The sequence below is a fragment of the Dasypus novemcinctus genome, chromosome 2 (assembly GCF_030445035.2).
Source record: "Dasypus novemcinctus isolate mDasNov1 chromosome 2, mDasNov1.1.hap2, whole genome shotgun sequence".
Lineage (NCBI taxonomy): Eukaryota > Metazoa > Chordata > Mammalia > Cingulata > Dasypodidae > Dasypus > Dasypus novemcinctus.
Genome location: NC_080674.1, coordinates 32,147,350 through 32,172,142, shown reverse-complemented (window position 1 = coordinate 32,172,142; position 24,793 = coordinate 32,147,350). Strand labels below are relative to the sequence as shown.

Genomic DNA, 24,793 nt, shown 5'->3' with positions numbered 1-24,793 from the left:
TGACTTTAAACTTTTTAATTTTACCAGAACATATTATTGACCCTACATATTGTCTGCCCCGAAGAATATTCCATGCACATTAGAGAATAATGAGTAATCTGCGGTCTTAAAGGGAAATGTTCTTCCAAATTTCAGTTTATGAAACTGCTTGGTTTAATTATTGCTCAGTCTTTGGTTTTCTTTCACTTTTTCTATATAGTTATTTTGTTCATTATTATTGACATAATGGTATGCAAATCTCCAACTATTATTAATGAATTAGTTATTACTCCCTTGGGTTATATCAATTATGCTTCATTTATTTAGAAACTTTGCTGTTAGTTGTTTGTATAATTATAATTGTTCTACTTTTTAAATTTATCTCCATTATTATGAAATGGTCCTCTTTGTCACTAGTAATATTTCTCATGTTAAATTGTGCTTAGTCAGATATTAATATAGCCATTCTCTCTTGTAATTACTATTCCATAGTATATCTTTTCTTATCTTTATACTTTCAACTTACTTATAACCTTAAATTTAAGTTATGAGTCATATACTTAACATCTAGATAGGACAATAGTGTTTTATATAGTCCAACATTTTCTGCTTTTGACTTGGGTTTTTCATCAGCCAAATGTAATGTAATTATGTATATATATATGGAATTGATCTGTCACTTTGCTTTGTTTTCAATATTGGGCACTCTTTTTTTTCTGTTCTTCATTCATTGCCTTCTTTTTTTTTGGTTAAAATATGTTTTTATGTACTATTTAATATTTTTGTAGAATTTTATATACAATATTTATAATAGCCTTAATACTAGAATGTCATGAATAGAGTTTATTATTGCAGACTTTTTACCTTTAGTTTTAGGAATGATGTAGTTTCCCAAATAATTTAAAAGGCAGTGCAGAATACCATTAATAGGAAGAGGTGATGATATATAGGGTTTGGTGCTTAAAATATTCCATGTGTTCAATAAATATTTGAGGTTCAAAATAATTATTCAAAAGTTATAGCAGTAACTCAGTGTCCCAAATCATCATTCATGAGGTAATCTCATAATAGTTTCCATCTCATGAGAGGTTTATTTAAAAATTTTCCTGGGTTATTTAAAAATTTTCCTAAATAAAATTTTTGCAGAATTAGAATTCTACCAGTGTTGACTCATTTTTTAGCTTTAATTTCTTTAAAGAAGGCCCTATTTTTATTTGCTCTTATTTGCTTAAAGAGTTTTGACTTCCATGTTTTCAAAATTTTTTGAAAATAATATGTGGTGTATAGAAAACACGCAAATTACAGGTCTCATCTCCATAACCTCTGACTTTCTAAAGGAAGATCCTGGAAATCTGATGCTTAGGAAATAATCTAGGTGGCATTTACACTAATCAAACTTAAGTTTTGCTAATATTCTTTTACCTTGAAATATTAGTTTAGGTTCATTATAAAGGTACATACTTTTATTACATTGATAATATATTCTACATTTTATATCTTCAAAAATTTTTGTTTCTCTATAACTACATCCATTTTATTTTGGACATCTAAATTATTATGAGTAAATTTTTTACTCACTAGCTGTTGTTAGGCAGTTGTGACTCCTTTGATAAAACTACTACTTAAGTTCATTAGAGAACATAAAAAATAGCTCACACTATGGCATGTAAATGAATACTTTTCTATTACAAAACTTTATTACCAACACTGACCTATTAAATATAATTCAGTGTTAGTTCAAGAATCAAAATATTTTACAAATATTCCCTTTCCTCTTTGCTTATCAGTGAATTATATATCCTATGTTATGTAGTAAAAAATTCATTGGAATTGTAATTCAAAAGGTTAATCTTGAAGTCCAACTCTTGCTTTCTGGTGGCTTGGAGTGGGGCAAATCACTCATGTTTCTAAGTCTCTGCATCTTCATTTGCATGTGAATGATCTAACTTAAGAGAGGATTTGGCTCATAATAGAACTAAATGAAGGTTTTGCTTGTTTTATTTTCTTTCTCGATCAAGAGATAACATCATACACAGAGTTTAAGATAATAGTAGCAAAAAGCAATTTCTAAAAGTGTAACCAGACCTAAGCACTGATTACTCAGCAGCAGGATCACCTTGACATTTAAGGAAACATGGAATTTGAGAGTCATGTTCCTTTGAGTTAAGTACTTCATGTGATTATTTTTGGGTAGAAACATTGATAAAGCTTAAAAGTGGCTGTATTTCCCCTCCATTTCCACCCCCAAACTAGCTTGTTTCACTAATATAGACACCATCACAACTTAAGCCTCAAATTAAATGTATCATTTCTCTGTTTTTATCATAACCACCTTTCCCAAGGATGAAATTTCAATATTTCCCAATTAGACACACATTTTTATCTTTCTATTTTCGTTGCAGCACAAGTAGAATGACCTTGAAATCTTATGTTTCTACTTTAAGACTTTGCTTTATTGTCAGTAGAGTGACACTACTGACAATACTCCAGATTAATCACAGTGCTTAGAAAATAAATATATGTAAAATACTAGAATACTTCTTGGAACTCTATAGCCATTTAATAAATGGAAGGGTTTTATAACAAGCCAACAATTTTTATTATACTCTTGTGTTTATCCCTCACAAAGAACTGAAGGAAAATAAACAAAACCATTTAATATTTGGGCAAGTGCCAGTTTGACAAGGTTCCATGCTAACCAAGTGTGCCATAATTAAAAAGAGTTGCACTAAACATCAAATGTGGACCAAAAAGATAACAACAGTAAATGAAAACAAAATAAAAGCACACTTTAGAGATGAAAAAAAAATTGTCTATTAAAAATAATGGGTAGGGAACAATGGTTAAGGAAGAGAACACAAGTTTCTCCCAAAAGTCTGGCTGCCAGAGATCCTGGTCTCCTTAGTCACATGGCAAGGCACATGGCAGTGTCTCCTGGGCTCTCCCTTCTTCTCTTCCAGATTTTGTTAATTTCAGCTTCTGATGTCCATCGCTTTCTCTCCACTTCTGTTGCTTTCTGCTTCTGTGGCTTTCTCTCTTTCTTTCTCTCCATATTTATCCTGTTTGTAAAAGATGCCAATAAGAGGATGAAGACCCACCTTTGGGCATGACTCACTGAAGTAACTTAATCAAGAGGCCGTACCCACAATGGTTTCACAAGCATCAGAATAGACCAGTTTTAGGAACTTGATTTTCTGGGGGTACATACAGCCTTGAACTAGCACATTGAGTTTGATAAATTGATATTTAGCTTTGAAAAGAAAGAGGAAGGAAGGAAAGAAAGATAGAAAAGAGGGAGGGAAGGAGGGAGGAAGGAAGGGCAAGCCTGGAGGTCAAGATATGGGATTAGTGAACCTATAGAGTGGGTAGATTTTGTAGCGATCCAATAATTATGAATTGCATTTTTAAAACTAACAAGAAAAACAATGAGTACATTTATTAGGTTCTTAGAAAAGTCTTATTAGAAAACTTTTTATTACCACAAACTTAGTGGCCTAAAACAACACAAATGTAATACCTTGCAGTTCTTTTGATTTGCAGTCTCAATGGGCTAAAAGAAAGATGTAGTCATAGCTGTGTTCCTTTATGAAGGCTGTGGAGGAGAAATCATTTCCCTGCTTTTCCAGCTTTTAAAGAGTGTGATTTATCTCTTAGCTCATACCTCCCTTCCTTGGTCTGCAAAGCCATTGAGTTCTTCTCATATCACATCACACTGATCTTCTCTTCTGCTTCCCATTTCCACTTTTAAGGATCTTTGGCATTAAATAGGCTTACCTGGAAAGTTTAGACTAATCTCTTCTGCTATGTTAAGGTCAGATGATTAGCAACATTAATCCATCTGCAAACTTAATTCCTCTTTTTAATGCAGTGCAACATATTTCCAGGTTCTAGGGCTTGGGCATGGACATTTTTGAGGGCTGTATTTTTACCCGTCAAACTCATAAGTTCAGATAAATGAAACTCTTATGATTCTGATTAGGAAAATATTATATATATATATGTGTGTGTGTGTGTGCTCACACTGTAATTGTGCTTTCAAGTGTCTGTGAGGTTGAGATTCTGTAGTTTATGTGGCCTGGTATTTTGTAAGTGGAGGAAGATCCTGCTTAGATCAGAGCTGTAACCAGTTTTCTGATGCAGACTCACTATCCTAGTCTGTCCTTGACTGTTGATCTTTGAGAAATAGCTCATCTCACATGGTTAATGACTGATAAACTGTCACCAAACCCTAATGCTCATTTTGTTGAATCAAAGTTTCCATTCACATTTGACTTTTTATTACTGATGCTCAGTCTTTGCCATTATTGGGGCTATATTGCCATTATTGGTACATGGCTCCCAAACAAGCACAAAGAAATTGCTAGGTCCATAGAATGATGTACAGGCCAATTTGATGTTGTCGTGATGCTTCAAGTTCAACTCTCCCTCCTTTCCCACCCCCAACTATATCCATCTCTCTACACTGAGTCCATCACCTAGAAAGCTCTGAGATTCATGTTCCTGATCATGCAGTTATGGACTTCTTCATTAGTTTGTGACTTCTCCCCTTCTACTTTGTGGTTCAGTTTTGAAATAGCAAAGATATTGAACAAGCCTTTATATTTTCCCATAATCTTCTCCCATAATACCTTTGGGTCAGAAAGGATAATCTCTCTGTGGCAGTGTGATATTGTTGATGAATTACAAAAAAGAAATACTGATTGTATTTGTAAACTGGTCTGTTCCTCTGGGCTCGTGATACCCTTTGATCGTATTAAATTTAGAGGTTTCATTTTGACTTGATTAAATTAATATTAGGACTTTGATATGGCCAAGTCAGTAGGATGCTGAGTCCCGCGGCCTTAGTGGGTAGACACTCACACAGAAAGTTACACTGAGAAGGAGAACACAGAGGAAGAGAGACAGTTCATTTGACAGCATCCTGTGACCCTGGGAAGAGATATGACCCTGACAGTTCACAGTTGTCCTTGTGAAGAGAGCAGAGAAACTGAGTGTGGAAAGAGATAAGCCTGGTGAAGAGAGATGAGCCTTATGCCAACCTACAGCTGAGATCAGAAGCTGGGACTACAGAGCCTTAAGAGGAAGGAGGAAGGCTGAACCCTTGCAGACATCACCTGCCATCTTACATCAACACCTTGTAACAGACTTTGGATGAGAAAGTACCTTTATGGTACCTTGAATTGGACTCTTTAGGGGTGGTAACTGTAAGTCTTTACCCCAATAAATACTCTCTTTATAAAAATCAACAGATTTCTGGTGTTTTGCATTAGCACCCCTTTGGCTGTCTAATCCACTGTCTCATTTTTCTCCTTTCTATAGCCTCCTTCTTTATCATGGCAGCAAGGATAGTGGAAAGAGTATTGAAAATATCAATATTATGTAGGAGGTATTGAAAAGCTCCATATGATGAAAAAAAATCTAAGACTGGAAGTTTTCCAAGTGTCCCTTGATCTGGAGGCAGGTCATAATTTGCAACTAAGGATTGCATAATAAAATGTTTAATAGCCTCAGATATTCACTCCATTACATATGAATATCTTATAGCTCTTTCTACCTTTTCAAAATGATCCAAACTCCACTCTTTCACCATTCTACCACCATTCTACAGTTCAAAAAATTCAAGAATTCAATTTCTTGAAGTAACAAATGATTTCCTGAATTCATTAAAAAATCACAAAGTATTATTCATCATCTTTCAGTAATTCTTTCCTTCTAGTGTACGAAATTGTACCTAAGAGAAAAGAAATCTTTATGCCCATTCCTTTTACAAAAAGAGCAATAATAAAGTATACTATGAGATACATAAAAGCATTATAAATACAGAAAGCTATATGTAATTCCATTACAAAATTTATTACTAATGAATTTGGTATGAAGCTCACTCCTCCATGATAAGCATATCACTTTCAATCAGTAAATCTTGCTTTCTTTGTCACCACGTTGAGTGGTTGCTGCATGTAAGAATTATATGGAGAGCTGGATTACCAGAGATTTTCTTCAGACTTGATTACTTCCCTTTCTGCTATTCAATTAAAGGCTGATTTATAACTATCCCTTTCTTATAATATTTTGGAGAAATACGAATAGACTTTCAGATGGAGCAGCAGTATAAAACTGAATTTTGTGATATTGTTTCACCTAAAATTGCAATGGAAGTGTCCAACATTTGAATTATTCTCTATATTTCTACGTCAATATTTAGAAGAATGAACTTTTTGTTTGTTTATGGGAATTTAGCATTCAACAAGAGGAGAACAAGGTTTATAATTACTTATATTTGTTTTGTTTTGTTTAATGTGAAATTGAATTCATATAAATATTTAGTTTTCATGATTTTTTTCTTATTAAATATATTGGAAGGAGTAATTTGAAGTATCAAAATATTTTAATTATTTTTAAATTATATACTGCCTTAGGAGTGCTTGGGCTATGTAAAAAAAAAACCCCAGATAAGCCTTTGGCAAGACAAAGATAAAAAAAGAAAAAAATGCAAATTATAACATGAATAAAAATGTTACTGTAAGTGTAGAATTAGAATATTAAAGTTTGGAAGTATAATTATTTGAAAATTTTATGAAAATATTTTTGATGACTCATGTTAATGGAAGTTTCCTCGATTGTTTAATTTTACAAAACTGTAAAGAACTGGAAAACCTAAATAAACATTTAACCGTTAGAGAAACTAAGTCAGTAACTTCTGATTTTTCCAAACAAAAAACGTTTGGCAGATAGCTTTAGAATAGATTTTTACTGAATACTTATAGAAAAATAAAACCAATCTCACACATAGTTTTGCAGAAAAGTGAAGAAGAGAAAGATAGGCTATGAAAATGGATGTTAAAACCTTTAAAAATGAAAAGATATGGACACAAAAAGACAAAATGAAATAAATATATTTTAAAAGAAAATATAATTATATATTGACATTCAAGGTTAATTTAGCAACAGAATGTTAATCAATATCACTTGCACATTAAGATCTTAAAGAAATGGAATTGAATGATAGTGACAATATGTGCAGAAAAAGTGTCCAATACTATTAAGTACTGTTCCATGATTAAAATGTCTTAGGTATATAAAAGACAGAACGTCTTTAAACTAATAATCAAAATGTATAAAATTCTAAGATGCCATATACTAGAAAAAAACTTAAAAGTACATTAGATCAAATCTAACAAATACCTTTATTAGGAAAATTAAGATTTATTTAAAATATTAAAGAGGACCTATATAAATAGACACAGTTATTATTTTTGTAAACAAGAAATCTAAACACTGCAAATGTGACTATGGTTTCCAAACTGATTATATACAAAATGCAATTGAAATCACAAAAGAAACAGAAATATACTCCTGTATATATTCTCTTACATTTTATAATAGAGTTTTCATAGTCTTGGTGATAAGGTGGACTAGTAAATGGGAATGAGAAATATAGTTATTAACATAATAAAAAAACATAAATACTTACCTCAGAAGAAAAACAAGATGTGATCCCTGAATCATCATTGACTTAAATGTGAAATGGAAATCTATCTCCTTTTTTTAGAAAAAGTAGATGTAAGAAAATAAGTACATGATCTTGGCTTAGGGACAAAGTTCTTAGACAGACTTCACAAATTATTCTAAAAAAGGAAGGCAATAATAGATGAATTCATTACATTTAAGGACTTCTATTCATCTATAGACATCATGAATGAAACAAAAAGAAAAGCCAAAAAATGGAATACAATATTTTTCACAAGTATAATAAAAAAGAATCAATATCCAGAAAGATATATGAATGTACGTGTGTGTGTGTGTTCGGGGGGGGGGGGGGGGGGGGGTAGCTGTGATTAAAATATATACCGCTAAGAAATTTTAAAATTGGAAAAAGATATGGACAAAACCTTCACAGATGAAGCATAAATAATAAAAAGATGTTAAAGATCAGAGAAATGTGAATCAATGCCCCAGAAAGGTATCCACCAACACCAGTTTGGTAAACATTCAAAATTTCGACCATAACAATTGTTGTCAAAGATAAGGAGCATAGGCGCCTTCCTTAACTGCTTAGTAACTGCTTTGTGGGACTGCAAATAGATGCAGCCACTTTAAAAAATAATTTGGCATCACCTAAGATGTCGTATTTTATGACCTAACAACTCCACTACTTGGTGAATAACGTAGAGACAATTTTGCTTATGTGCTCATGTGCTTCATTTCATTTATATGCATTTCATTTATATACATTCCAAACACAGGCAGAACTAAATATATATATACGCATATAACATTATATATCATACTGACATATGCATATATAGTATTTATAAATATTTATGAAATATATCTACATAATAAAGATTCTTACATGGATAGCAAAAACTTAAAAAATACAAGGGATTTAATAACACACAATTCAGTCTAAGAGGGTACTCCAGGATGAATGAAGGTGTGATAAGGAACAATTGGAGGCTTGTAAGGTATTTGGTTTTGTGAATATATTGTGATTCTCTTATTATAATTATTTAATTATACATGTAAGTTACATATAGCATTTTTATGGATATTTCACAACTTAAAAATTAAAGAAAAAGTGCCAGGCCATTCATATTTTAGATACACAAACACCAGAGACATTGTGTCCCATTAAAAGGGTTTGAAATTAGAGAGATCCAGGGTTGAATATTTATGGTGTCACTTACAAACTTTGATAACGGGACATTTTTTAAGAAGGATATGCTAATAAGCATTCCATAAGATTTCCATGAGGACTAAATGAATAATGAATGCAAAATGCTAACAAAATGCCTGCCACTTTAGATGCACAAATTGAGAATCAGCAGGTAGGAAATGAACCCTCCTTTACTGACAGCAGTTTCGAGTGGAGAGAAGTGTGTGTTCACTGTGGCAACTACATTGTAGGAAGAATTGTCAAATTGTGAGTGAAAAATGCAGTGGAGTCATAGTTTCCAATAAATAACACTGTAAGAAAGCAGAGATTCATCCTTCTCTGGCATGCATATACATGGGGAAAGGGAAGCACCTGATAGAAGTTGCTCTCATCCCACTGAAGCTCTTTCACCCTTAGAGGATCTGTCACTGTATTCAGATCATAGTGGCAGATTTATCCCCACGATTCAGGTTGCTCAGTAATGGTTCAGGTAACAGCATTTCAGTAGTGTCATAAAGTGAGAACTCATAAATGACGGAGTCTATTATTGTGTGACAAGCTTCAGCCCAGTGACTTTGTTTGTGACTTTGTACAGACTCTGCAGAAATGCTTCCATTCTCATGAGGTTTCGGGAAAAAAAAATTCAATGTTAACACTGTTCAGCACATTTAATTGCCTATTACTATGAGGAAACACCTCATATGAACTACAGTAAACCAAAAAACTGAACAGTATAAAATAATTGGCACAATGCACAGCAATTAACATACATGGATCTAACCCTCAAGTATGGTGAGAGCTGGATGCATCCTGTGGTTTCCTTAACATTTCAAAATTAACTGCTATTTCCATATTCTGAATAAAGCCACTGAATTTCACTCTTCTTTCATTTTATTTTATAATCAGAATAGCAATTAATGGAGTTGTTCTAGTGATTAAATGACTGACCAAAAATATATATACATGTGTGTGTGTGTGTGTGTGTGTATATTTATGTCAATAGCAAATTCCTGTGAGCAGTTTGTCCTTTGAGAGAAAAAGAAAAAAACAAGGCAGCTCTTTGGCTCATATAATTTTGCCTCATGTCTTAAGTCCTTGAGTGATTAATTAAACTTGGACCTGGTTACTTCAAAATTTACCATATTTCAATTTTGAATTAATTTTTTCTTTCTTATCTTAATGTAGTAGAAATAGTGATTCATATTTCTATCCAATTATTAGTATTATGGGGGCATTGGAATCTTTAGAAACAATCTGCACCTACTCTAATTTCATGTCTTCAGAAGCACCTGTGCAGTTAATATTCCACACAATTTCTCTTTGATGTGAGCCTCAATGCCGCATATCTTTTGTCTCATGTTTTTTTGTGATATGCCAGGAAGGAGGAAAACCACTACTTGAAATGACACCAGAATTTATTTGAAATACATTTTCATATCTTTGCCTTAAAGACATAATTATTTTAGTCTTTTCTGTCAAAATGTTATCACTCTAGATAACAGCAGGAATCAAAACTATGGCCCCAAATGCTGTTCCTTTTTTAGAGATCTGTCTTGAAGAACACATTAAAAAAGGGTCACTATATAACAATGCTAATATATACATTTTTTATGTGTTTAGTATTTATGTGATAAAATACATAAAATAAATTGCACAGGAAAATATCAGAACTAAGTACAGAGAATTTCTTAAGAAGCGGATAGAGATTTTCTAGATTCAAAATAGAGTATATCTCTGCTTTATTCCTCTAAATTTTGCCTCATTCAGATCTAAATATTTGAAAGAAAAAAACAGATTCTGAATTACTTATGGTCAGTAAGTTGAAAAATCTAAAACACACAACTGATGAAAAGTGATAAAAGAATAAAAGTTTTGTATAACGCTATCTCTATTGACGACACTGAATAATGCAATTAAATAATTTCCCACAAGAAAACCTCATAACTTTCTGGCACATTCTTTGAAACATTCAGTGAAGGAAGAACATGAATCACACTCAAACTTTTCTAAGTTCAGAAAAGCAAAAAACACCACTTGTTAATCACAGACCAACCTTGCTCATAAACATTTATGGCCTAAATGCTAAGCATTATGTTTTGTGCATCATGAACACATTAGATTTAACCTAAGGATGCAAAGGACTTTTGAAATTTAAAAATTTATTACTAGAAATTCATGATGTTGATTGAAAAATGGAGGAAATATATACTGTAGTAAAATTAAATACAAATAAAAATATTTTATACATTTTATCTCCTATTCTTAATTTAAAAAGAATAACAAAAAAGAACTTCCATAACCTGATAAAGGATACTTATAAAATCCAGCCAAAAATCATAATCATGGCCAGTTTTATTTATGAATAAAATGAGAAGACAAAGATGGCTGCTATTATTAACTCTATTGGACTTGATTTTTGAAAGTCACAGGACAGTAAAATAAGGAAAAAAATTGAAAGTAAGAGAAAAAAAACTATCATTATTCATAGATATAATATCAATATATCAAGATCCTCAAGAAAAACTTAAATAATCTAATGAGCTCCCATTAAAATTATGAAGTGAATTTATCAAGGTCCCTGGATATATGGCAAAGACACAAAAATAATTGAATTTCTACATACCATAAAGAAATGATAAGAAAAAAAAAATCATTGAGAGTGACATCCAAAACACCCCCATATATATGTGTGTTAAAAAAGCAAGTCCTCCACACAAAATATTATAAATATTATTGATAGACATTTAAAAATACATAAATAAGTGGAGAACAATATTATATTCCTGGAATCAAAATTCAATATTCCTAATTGCTAAATCTGCTCGAATTGTTCTAAATATTGAATACAATCACAAACAAAATGCCAGATGAGTTCATTTTATGAATGAATACTGACAAGCCAAATTTAAAATTTATATTAAAGTATAGAGGGTAAATAAAGCACATACGATAATTAAGAGAATTTAGAAGTTGATGGATTATTCTAATGGCTATCAACTGTATTGCAAAGTGACAGAATTTCAGGAAGATTTATATTGAATTGGAGGCAGCGGACTTGGCCCAGTGGTTAGGGCGTCTGTCTACCACATGGGAGGTCTGCGGTTCAAACCCCGGGCCTCCTTGACCCGTGTGGAGCTGGCCCACACGTAAGTGCTGATGCCTGCAAGGAGTGCCCTGACATGCAGTTCAAATATATTGAACTGAGGATAAATAATGCAACAGGAAAGAATAGTTAGTCCAGAAGCAGCTTCCCATGTATATGGGCATTTGATTTATGAAAATAGAGAAAGGATGATCTGTACAATAAATGGTACAGTGTAAAGTAATTAACTATATGGAGAAAATCCCCACCAAGCATCTGGGTGGAGACCAAACTCCAGACCTCACCCTCCAAGAGTATTGGGGTGATGGCCACACTTTACCCAGTCTTTGGGTTAGAGTCTTAACCCCCTAGTACAGTGAGACAGAGACAATATTCTCCCTAATTTTTGGCATACAGGCCCAACCTCAGAACAATGAGTTGGTGACCTGGCTTTCCCTAATCAAGGGACCTATGGGGTGGCAACTTTAACCTCCATAATTCTTGAAGAATGTGCTCCACCTTTTCTGTATCCTGGGTGGCAAAACTCTCCCTGAACATCAGGTGGGAACATCCACCCTTTTCAACTGTCAGGGCAAATTCACACTCTATACACATGGGTGGGATTCCTCTGTTGGCCAGAGGAGATATCTTAATTCCAGATCTCAGGTTCCATGGTTTTCCTCTTAAAGCTGTTTCTCCTTCAATCTCTCCCACTGAAGTCCTTTTTAGTCCAAGCTAGCAGTGTTTTTGATTCATAGAGCTCTTGCAAAAAGCTTGTGGGTTTAGCATGCAAGAAGCAGGGGTCCAAACCATCAGACAGTAAGACCTCCACAAGTCTTTCCTAGACAACTGTATATTCAATCCAGATTTACAAGTTCCAAGTTTATTTAAGTCTTCAAATGGGGAGCTATCATTTGAGGGCTTGATTTCCAGAGGCTTGGAATTTCTAGAATCAGTTGCTGGTTTCTTTGTACCCAACAGGTCAGTCCTCAGCTTATCTCTTTCATCCAGCATTTTGCTATAAGCTGCAAGAAGTCAAGTCATATTTGCCAAGTTTACTTTGGAAAGTTCTTCAGCTAAATGCTCAGGCTCACCATTTTCAAATTCTGCCTCCCACTAAATATCAGGAGTTAATCTTGGAGGGAATATGATTGGAAAATTAGTGACAAAGAGACCTGGGGAAGAGGTATGTGGATAGAGCTTTCTCAGTGGGCAAAAAAAAGAAAAGAAAATATTTGTGTCCCACATGAATGCTCACCAGTGGGTAACTTCAGCAGAGGAATATTTTAATAATCAAGTGGATAAGATGACCTGCTCTGTGGCTAATACTCAGCCACTTTCCCTAGCCATTCCTATCATTGCCCAGTGGCCATGGAGGTAGAGATAGAGATTATACATGGACTAAGCAGCATGGACTTCTCCTCACCAAGGCTGACTTGGCTATGGCCACTGCTGAGTGCCCCAGCTGCCAGCAGCAGAGGCCCACACTCAGCCTCCAATATGGCATCATTCCCAGAGGTGATGAACCTACTAGCTGGTGGCAGGTTGATTACATTGGACCACTTCTACCATGGAAGAGTCACTGGTTTGTTTTAACAGGAATAAACACATACTCTAGATATGGGTTTGCATTTCTTGCACACATGCTTCTTCTAAAACTACCTTCTATGGACTTACTGAATGCCTATGTACCACCAGGCATTCCACACAACATTGCTTCTAGTTAAGGAACCCATGTCACAGTAAATGATGTGTAGAAATGGGCACAAGCCCATGGAATTCATTGGTCTTACCATGTTCCCCATCATCTTGAGGCAGCTAGATTGTTAGAATGGTGGAAAGACCTTTTGAAGTCTCAATTATGGTGCCAACTAGGTGGCAATACCTTGCAGGGCTAAGGCAATGTTCTCCAGGAGGCTGTGTATGCTTTAAATCAGTGTCCACTCTATTGTGCTGTTTCTCCCATATCCAGGATTCATAGGTCCAGGAATCAAAGGGTGGAAATGGGAGTGATGCCACTGACTATTGATTGCCCCTAGTGACCCACTAGGAATATTTTTGATTCTTGTCCCTGAAACCTTAATTTCTGCTGATCTACATGTCTTAGTTCCAGAAGAAGGAATACTGCCACCAGGGAACACAACAATGATTCCATTCAAGTGGAAGTTAAGACTGCCACCATGTACTTTGGGCTCCTCTTAGCTCTAAATCAATAGGCAAAGAAGATAATTACTGTACTGGATGGGGTAATTGATCCTCACTGTCAAAGGGAAATATGACTGCATCTACACAATGAGGATAAGAAGAGTTTGCCTGGAATGCAGGAGATCCTGTAGGGTGTCTCCTAGTACTGCCATACCCTGTGATTAAAGTCAATGGAGAATTGCAACAACTCAATCCAAGGACTAACACTGGCCCAGAATCTTGAGAAATGAAAGTTTGGGTCACCTCACCAGGCAAAGAACTACAGCCAATGGAAGTGCTTGCTGAGGGTAATGGGAACATGGAATGGGCAGTGGAAGAAGACAGTGATAGATATGAACTTCGACCTCATGACCAGTTACAGAAATGAGGATGTAATAGTCATGAGTCTTTTATGTTTTGTTATGGGTATGACTGTATGTACATAAAACAAATTTCTCTGTTTTCTTCCCCAACTTTTTCCCTTATGATAAGTCCAGTTGTATTAGCTTCATGCCATAATATATAAAGATGTCAAGTTTAAGAGTGACTATTACCCAAGGACTTTCACCCTATTCTGTAAGGAATTAATGGATTTCCAGTTGTACTCAGGAGAGTTGAATATTGTTAGGTGGAAAGATATATGCATGTCTGTTATTGTTTTTACTTAGAGACTATGTATGGTTTAAGGTAATGTGTATGCTTTCCGAGTTCACAAGGGGTGGACTGCGATGATTAAGCTAATATTTCAACTTGGCCAGGTAATTGTGCTCAGTTGTTTGGTCATGCAAGTACTTGGCTAATTGTAATACAGGGACATTTATGGGCTTTAGTCATCAGTGAGTTTACTCAGATGGTTGAATACTTCTACGATCAATTAGGGAGATTGTCAGCAGTAAGTGGGGCTGCATCTAAAAAGGGAAGTGATTTCAGCATTTAGATACTCATCAAGGACCTTCACTGGACTTCCATTGGAGTCACTGGTTTGCAGCTTGCTTACAAAACATGGATGTGTGTGTCCTCATGGTCACATGGGAGAATCTTATAAAATTTCAGGTATATTTACAGATACCTCCTATTGATTCTGTTCCCTAGAGAATCCTGACTAATACAGCACTGAAGGAGAACACTCAAACATAAATTATCAAAGACTCTGAAAAGTATTTGCATTTTTTTTTAAAGTTAGTTCCTGACTCATTCAAGGACATCTTTCTAATAACAATAGCTGGATATAAGTTTATAGAGCACATGCTTCAAAGTCTAAATTCCAGGGGTAACACATTAAAATATTAAAATGTCCAGGTTTCAATAAGGTCTTCAAAACATGCAAAGAAACAGGAACTGATGGTTCAGTCAAAGGAGATGATTAATGCATTACAAGCCATCAATGTGTAGGACTAGACCTGGGACATACGAGGTAGAGATTTTTTTTAATGGTATTAAATATGTTCAAAGAGCTAAAGGAAAAGATGGACAGAGAAATAAAGGAAATCAGGAAAATGATAGAAGAATGAACAAAAAGAAATATCATTGATGAGATGAAAGTTATGAAAAGGCACCAAACAGCATTGGCATCCACAATTACAGAAAGTAAAAATCTATAGAGAGTTTCAGCAGTAGTTTAAAGCTGGCAAAAGAAAAAATCAGAACTTGAAGATAAGACCATTGAAATTATTTTGACTCAGGAGCAGAAAGAAAGAATGAACAGAAGTGAATGGAGCCTGAGGAACCTGTGGGACACCATCAAGCATTGTGGGAGTCCCAGAAGAAAAGAGAAAGTAACAAACAGAATATCCGAAGAAATAATGACTAAAAACTCCTCAAAAAAATGCATGTTTATACACATTCAGGCGCTCAACGACTCCAAAAAGAATAAAATCAAATAGACCCACACTAAAGTTTATTAAAATTAAATTATTGAATGCCAAAAATAAATAGAGATTTCTGAAAATCAAAAGAGAGAAGCAAAATGTCCTGTACAAGACATCTTCAATGAGATGCCCATTTCTCATCCGACACTATGGCAGCAAGAAGAGACAATGGGAAGACATCCATAGAACGATGAAAGCCAAGACTGCTAACTAAAAATTCTATATCCAGCAAAGCTGTCTTTAACAATGAGGGAGAGACTAAGACATTCCCAAATAAACAAAAGCTGAGGAAGTTTGTCACCAATAGATTGGCCCTATAAAGAGATGCTAGAGGTAGTTTACAGGTTGGAAGGAAAGGTTAATAAAAATAGATAGAAAATGCATTGAAGAAATAAAGTCTCAGGTTAAGTGAAACAACTGAGTAAATATAAATGCCAGTACTATTGTATTTTTGGTTTGTGACTCCATCTTTTAATTCTTACAGAATCTAAAAGGCAATTGCATGAAATGTAATGAGAAATGAATGGTTTTGGACTCATAATGTATAAACATTTAATTTGTGAAAAGAACTACATAACAAGGGGCAGAGGCCTCTAGGAACATAATTTATGTATTCTATTGAAGTTACTTTCTTATTAAAGCAAACACATTGCAGATTGAGGAAGTTAAATTTTAGCCCCATGGTAAATACAAAGAAAATATTGGATATTATGTAACCTCATAGAGACAGCAATTAGTGTACCGGTTGCCAGGTTCAGGAGTCAGGGTAATGGAGAATTAATACATAATGTTTTAAAGTTTTAGTAATGGGTGGTGATGAGGGTATTGCAATATTGTCAAAGTGATTAATCCCATTGAATGGTATGTTTGATGGTGTTCGTGGTAGAAAAGTTTATGTCACATGTAGGTTTCCACAATTTAAAAAAAAGAGCAATGAAAGAGACAACAGCAATTAAATGCAATATATCATCCTGGATAGGATCTAGCAAGGGAGGAGAAAATGCTCAATGGGACTTTATTGGAACATATAAAAAATTGGAATATAGACTGACGGTAAGCTTTATATCAATAATACATTTCTTGAACTTGCTAACTGTTCTCAAGGTGATTACATATGTGAATATACTAGTTCTTCGGAAATGGGCATGACAGTATCAAGCATTCAAAGAGCATGGAGTGTGATGTGTACAACCTAAACTTAAGTGTTCAGAAAATGGATAGATGATAGATAGATAGATAGATAGATAGATAGATAGATAGATAGATAGATAGATAGATAGATAGATAGATACAATGAAAAATCTGACAAAATTTTAAAATAAGAATAGGTAGATCTGGGAATGGGGTGGTGGTAAATGTATGTTAGAATTCTCTATTTGGGTTTATTATTTTTTGTGTAAATATCTTGTAAGTTTGAATGTATTTCAAAATATAAAGTTAAAAAAATGCACATAGACACATTATCTATATTACACCTAAACTGAAAACAAGTAAAATGTCCATCACCAATATAATAAATATATTAATGGTGCTATAGTCATACAAAGACAATTTTTAAAATTGATTAAATGAATAAACATTCACCTCAAGCATCACCCCAGTGAATCTCATGAACTTAAAATTGGGCTAAAGAAGATACTGCCTCCACAAACACACACAGTTAAAAAACAACCAAATAAAGCTGTTTTATGGTGTTAGAAATAAGGATAGTGGATATTTGGGAGAGAGGCATGGAAGGTATTTTGAAGTACTTATAATGTACTATTCCTTGTGCTGTATAGCTGTTACATGAATGTATTCACTATGTGCAAATTAAATGAGCTACATGCTCATAATTTATGTATTTTATATGCATGTTATATTTTAATTACAAAATATACTGAAATATTGGTATAGGATAGAATTTATATATTGTGCATGTGTTTGGGATTGTTTTGTCATGTTTTCAATGTGGGATGAATTTATAAATTCCCTATATAATAAGATAAAGATATCCAAGAATCTCTGCACATATGGAAAAAAAAAATCCATTAGTTCAGAATGTATCTTGGGCTAACTCTGGATTGCTATTGAAGTCTGTGAAGTCCTTTCCTTCACACTGACAAACATTAGGGTGTTCTTTAAAAATAAATGTGGACTGGAAGTTTCCCAAGCATACTTTCAAAACTCATTTTTCAAAGAAACCTCATTTTTCGAAGACATTAATCATAAGGTATTTCATTAATCATATTAATTAATCATAAAGTATCCCAACCATGCATAAATGCACATAAAATATTATAGTATCATTCACCTAGATTTAGCAGGTCATAATGTAGGTGGATACATTTTCAGATGAATATTGTAAATAAAAACTATTCACAATAGTAGTCTCATCTCATTTTTATTCAGAAATAAATGTAAATGATGCTAAAGGCTCACAAGACTATCCTCTTTTTTCATCCTATGCCCAGTAGGGAGAAAAATCACTGTTCTAAATCTGGTATTTATCATTCCTTTGATAAATCCACATTAGTTTTGGGGGATATTTATTTTGACTTATGTAGCTATCATTTCTATTGTATGAATATATCATAATTTTAAGCCATTATCTGATGAACAATAAGTTTATTTCCACTTTTACATATAGTGCTTTATATCAGTTATGCAAATTAAAATTCACCTAATGCATGAGCATTAAATTGATGAGTAACTTAAATGCTGGAAAATGGAGGTAAACTACTTGCTATTTAAAAAAAAACAACAGCCAAAGAAAATGGAATTACAGAGACAAAAATATCCCCTAACTTCTAGTTTCATACATTAGAACATTGTGAAAATACTATTTATTCCTATGTTTTTAACATTAGAACAAATTCTATGACTTATTTTATGATAATATATTTTAAGATCTATGCTCCTAAAAAAAACTATGTTCCTGTTTATTTTAATTCTTGTTTATTTCATATTTATCTGAGAACATATTTTATATATGAACATTTCATCATCATTCACAATCTTACTCTTTGACATAGCATTCCCATTAGAATGAAAATTTTTCATTCTCCACAGTATCAAGGCTTTGAAAGTAGATAAAACATATAGTTGTCAGTGACTAATTATAATAATAATATAGTATAATATAATACAATATCATACATATATAAGACAATATGATATTTTCAAAATAATATGATGAAGTAACACCCTAAAATAAATAATTTTATTAGTTTTTCTTTCATTATTTTTCCTGCAATATCTATTTTAGAATGCATCTATTCTTGTCATGTTTTATTCAAAATAAAATAAAATTGAAATAAATCATCAGCACACCACGTATTTGTTTTTTGTTGTTGTTAAAAATAGAACGCAACATATTTCAACTTAAAAACCTGTTGTAAAATAAAAAATGATGTTAAACTTAGTTTATGATTTTTGCTTTAGCTGTTGCTTTTGTTTGAAGACCTGGTATCATTTTGTGAGAGAGCTATTAAATTTTGTTTAAAAATATTATAATGTAAAATGGACAGAAATGGGAAATGAGGTATTTAATTTACCATAGTAAAACTATCACTATGAAGAATAGATAATATATATCATTGGTAATATATGGAGAAATACCACAGGTGAATAGCAGAAACAATAAATCTGTTTTTACCACAGTACTTGTCTTAAGTATTCTTCTTAGTAATAAATAAAATAATGTTAGGCCACACAGAGCTGGCTTGAAATTCCCTTGTTTATGGCCATATATGTCAGTTTTGATTCAAACAATATAGCCCATTTCCAATGAGCCCGAATCAAAGAGATAAATCCTCAGGTGAGTATTTAGACAATTATTCAGTACTACAGGTCAGTTTTGTCTTTATTTATCTCATTACTGGAAGTCATATATTTGATCATGTCCTCTGCTCTACAGAGGAAATGTGATAGAGATTAGCATGTGGTTTTCTACCCAGACCCAACTGAGAATTTGTTTCTCCACCTTGTCATTTTCATGAATAATAAAATAAGAAACAAACAAAATAAATGCCTCAATAATCTATTTTGGGGGAGTCTGGTTTTACCTTTTCAGTAATAGAAATAGAGCAGAAGTGAGCATTTGGAAGAAGGTAATATTCAGCTTTTCTGTTTTATGCACAGACTCACAAACTCATGTACATGCTATACTCTAAATACGCTATTCTACTCCCACCCCAATTCTCCCCCTCATTTTTCCAGTACCAATTGTTAAACCGCTCCAAGAATTTTGAACTAAGGAATGCATGTGTAGTAGCTGCATACTTACTTGAAGTACACACTATCATATTCCCACAGAATGTGTAGTGAGCACTTCCAACCCATGCTCCTGGGAAGCACACTGACTCTATAACAAAAATGCTTTTCTGAATTATTCTCATTTCTTTAGTTGCATTCCTGATATCATCTCTGCAGGCCTTTTAATTATCTATTATTTGTAATTTCTCCATGCCCCAAAGTGAGATATGTAATACTATTTGAACTGCAACAATACATGCACATATACAACAATGGTTTTTCAAATTCAGGCTACAATGTAAGTAAGCAAACCTACTAATATGAATAAGAAATAACTGTTCTGATTAATCTAATCTAGTAGAGAGACAGAGAAAAGTAAAAAAAAAAAACAAGTTTAATATTTCAGATAAAAAAAGTGCAACACAGAAACATAAATTATAATATATGACATTTCCAGGTCTTTGAAAAGTAACGATAGCGTAATACAAATATATGAATTGGGACTAATGTCCATCTCAGTTAGCTAAAAGAATTAGGAGATGCATGCACCATTGGCTGCCCACATGTAATTCATACTCTTGAAGCACAATCCCAAACACAGTCATTTTTTCCATGTGCAAATAAAACTTATTTTAGTAAACTATGTTTATTCTTTCTATATTCATATGTCTACAATACTGCTTTAATTAAATTTCAACTGAAAAACTTGAATGTATTGCTGAGGATTTATGGTATTCATGTGGTTATAAATAGAAGCCACAAATGACTTGTTTTTTCCACCATGGGCAATTAAAAAATAATCAGAATTGACTAATTGACTAATCCTAATTTTTTTCTTTACATTTTCAAAACAAAATAACTGAATATGGCTTAGATTAAAGACAGGCATGTGCTTACTATTGAGCTTAAAAACAGTGAGTTTTTTACATATTTCATACAGACGTTAGGTTTAACTGAAATTAAGCAAGGTCTTTTCATAAGTGATTTGTACAGTGAATTTTTATCTTACCTGCAGTTATTATGGTTTTCCTTTAAGAATTAAATGAATTTCTTGTGATTTACCATTCATTTTTTAAAAAAAATATTTCTTTGGTATATTCTCTTAATTTTTGCAAGGTATACGATTAACAGAATATTTTTTAATGCATTAAAACTGCTTTGCTTTCCATGTAAACTCATATTTACCTCACCAAAAGGGTTGTTCATATTCAGAAACATAACTAAAAACAAATGAAAATTATATATACAAGGAAAATGAGCAAAAGATGCATATATCACAAACATATAATTCTTTGCCTTTCTCCAAAAGTTAGTAGTAAGTAGATAGAGTAAGAGTAGCTGGGACATAGAAATCTCAGTTACTCAATTGACTTTATTTTTTAGTGAAACAAAATTTGAATTATTCAAGCTGAAGCTATTAAATATTCATAGTGCTTCATATTATGAAGTTATTGATTAATGTCTTTGGTAAAGAACACTATTATCTCTGATTACATCAAGGTCATTTTGAGGAACAGGACCAAGGCACAAAGTTTTATATATGGAAATATGAGAAGCTAATACATAATTCATATTTAACAGATAACATAAAGGTTAACCCCTTGGAGAATCTGAAGATAATACTCATGTTCTTCTGACAAGTCTTTATACTGGCAATTTGGAAAATGCCAGTGTTTTATTACTACCTATTCTTGTACTATGACATGAATTAATGCATACCTGCCTCACTATTCCTATGGGCAAAAAGGAATTTGAATTATGTACAAGTGAGATATTTTATAAAATTAAATGAGCCAAAATGCTTTTCCTCTGTATACCCATTAGAAATATTCTGAAAGTAGTTCCTTTCACTTCCAGAGAAAATTGGTGCACTATTTTAACTTCATACCAGATATCTGTTAAAATTTGTGTGCTCACCATAAGAATGGAAATATTTGGGACAAGTTCACATTTTGGAATCATATATCTACTTAAGATATAGGTAATATTTAAACATTGAATTGATTTAGGTCTGGAATCTCAGTTTAAAAAGTAAAAAAGTCACCATAAGTTTAAATTGTTAGTTCAAGCTCATAATGGTATATTGCATATTGGTACAATGGGAAGATAATTGGTTTCAGATAAACCTAGATTTAATTCTGCCTTTGCCATATACTGGCTAACTCATGAGAATGTTTTTAAACATTTGTGTCATGATTTTTTATATGTACAAATGAAGGGAATGTTGACACTTTCAGATTTGATGGGAGGATGAGATAATGGAAGTAAAAGCAGTTGGCATGTTTTATCACTTTATAAATATTAACTATCCTTTTTGTTGAGAGATACATCTAAAAGCTTGGCTTCTGGACTTTCCTTCTGTAGCTTGTTCCACTACACTGCCCTAACGTACTTAAGCCAATAAATCAGTCAGTGAGCTTGAACTATGTATATCAGTCTCCACAACCTGTATCTTGTTTTCTCCACCCAGTAGCACATTAAAACAATGTAAGGAAATTCTGGTTACAGGAGAACAAGAGTCTTTTTTTAACCCTTTGGCCACATGTTCCCTGAAATTTCTCTATGATTTAGGGTTTAGTTTAAAATATTGAATTGAAGAGATTGCTAAATCCAAAACCCATGGAGCCACCTTTCTCTAATAACTCAGAACAAATCCATCATCACATCTCACTGGCTGAATCTTAAAAATACAGGTTGAGGCTCACCCCAATCATGATGGCAACCTGAGATACTTCATATTTCCTGCTCCCCACAGAAGTTTATAACAACTGGCAGGAACTGGCAGAGACACTTTTCTCAAAGCTCCAGAAAACAGTTAAAGGACTTCAGTTAAAAACATTAAGATGCCCTGCACCCTGATTGGCCCTTCCCACACACACTACCTGCTTGGCATAGAGATGGTGGCACTCTCAGGGTGTGGATCCCTCGTCCTGGTTTCAGAGGGAGCAGATTACCTTCAAGCACACTCTGGGAGCTTATATCTTTGGCCCATCTGTCTAGGGGTGGCCTGAGGGACTCAAAATCACAGAAACGTGCCCTGTGTGAAGAGGCAGTTTACCACGCTCTCCTTTAGAATCCAGTCAATTTGTACTCCCTAAGGCGAGGGATTGTTGGATGTAGGATATGCAGCACAGTGCCCAGGACTATGAGAAAACTATTTCCTAGGGAAGAGGGGATTCCTTGTAAACTGGGGAATTCCTGGGGCGACAGGTACATACTCAAGGCATGCTGAGAAAGTATTAGGGAGGCTTCTACGCATAGGCCTGGAGCATATTCTCCCAAACTCGGTTTAAGGATAAGCCCTGAAGGAAAGCACCAGCACAGATCAAACAAGGAAATATGGGAAAGAAGTTTTCTTTGTCCCTTCTTTTTTTTTACTTCCTGCCATTCAGGAAAAGCAATGTAATAACACTAGCTTACTAGGATACAGTCTTAAGGAATAGATACTTCACAGTCTAAATTCCAGTAGTAAGACATTTATTTAAATATCAAAATGTCCATGTTAACAAAGTTTAGAAAATATACAAAGAAACAGGAAGTAACGGCCTAAGAAAAAGAGAAGATTGAAACATTAGAAACCATCTGTGAAAAAGAGCCACCTTTGGGGACAGGACCGTCCAACGTTTTGGTCCAATGCCTGTGTTTCCTCCAATGCCTGCTTTTCCACTTGCCCAGCAGCCAGCTTCAGGCATGGGGTCTGCAGGATGGATGTGGCTGCACTGACTTTTGAGGGCATTCAAGCCCCCGGTTCTAAAATGAAAGCACCTGCTGGAGGCCGTGGAGATGCAACTTTTGAAGAGTGTCAGCGCTGGTCATCCTCCTGCCCCTGAACAATGTGCACTTTCTTTTGGGTCCCGTGGAAGGCAGCGAGGAGGAGTTGACCTTCACTGCCACCAGTGTGCCCACGTTGGTGAAGCATCTCCCCATGCGTGGACCAGCAGTCACCAGCCTGAAGGTTGGCATGGACTTCGTCTGGATAGCCAGGCTTCCGGAGGGCTCGTGCTCAGGTGGAATGTGGATGCAGGCTTCTCACGACGTGTACTGCTCAACTAACCAGGATTGCACAGTACATGCAGCCTCCTGGGCAAAGCCACAGATGATTTCTGTGAGGATGGGCAGCTGGTAGAGAAAGCAGCGTGTGACCACGTGACCAGAAAGAGCTGGACCAAATCTTGACAGTGATCCGAGGCTCCCATCAGAAGACTCTGGTGAAGTACTCCAACCTCCACCTGAAGACCCAGCTGGCTTATGAGACAGCTGTGGGAGGCTTGGTCCAGCCCATGAATAAGTGCCCGCCAGATGCTGATGACTGGCACCTGAAGGCCTCCTCTTTGTACCTCTGGAATTCCTCTGAGAGCCGGGGTTCTTAACATCTTTTGTTCCATGAACACTTTTGTCAGTCAGGTGATGAATAGTACTATACTTTAATTATTGCAAACACTCGTAAGTAAAAGAAATGCTAGATTTCAGTTAAAGGTTAGAGAAAATGAAGATAAGAAGTTGATTTTTTTTTTTCAATTCAATGACACAGACTCATTGAAATCACTGTAATCTGGTGAAGATCCCCTGTTCTAGTCTAAGTGGTTTGAGGGTGGGAAATACTAAAAACAGAAGTTAAGAGACAATCAGCCACCCCTCCCCCCAAAAAAATCGATGTGGGGCCAAGGAGTCGAGAGCCAACAGGAATAAAACTGGCAGAAAAAAAGGCTAAAAAATAATTTTTTTCTTTGTAATTTTCTTTAAGATATTAGGATGAACCTTTGACCCTGTATGTACTGGATTTATTTA

At 34.2% G+C, this 24,793-nt stretch overlaps 1 pseudogene; it reads left to right on the top strand.

Annotated features, from left to right (window-relative positions):
• LOC101443675 (pseudouridylate synthase TRUB2, mitochondrial pseudogene) overlaps positions 1-24,585 on the top strand; it is a 124,554-nt pseudogene extending 99,969 nt beyond the window's left edge.
• The last annotated feature ends 208 nt before the right edge of the window (positions 24,586-24,793 follow it).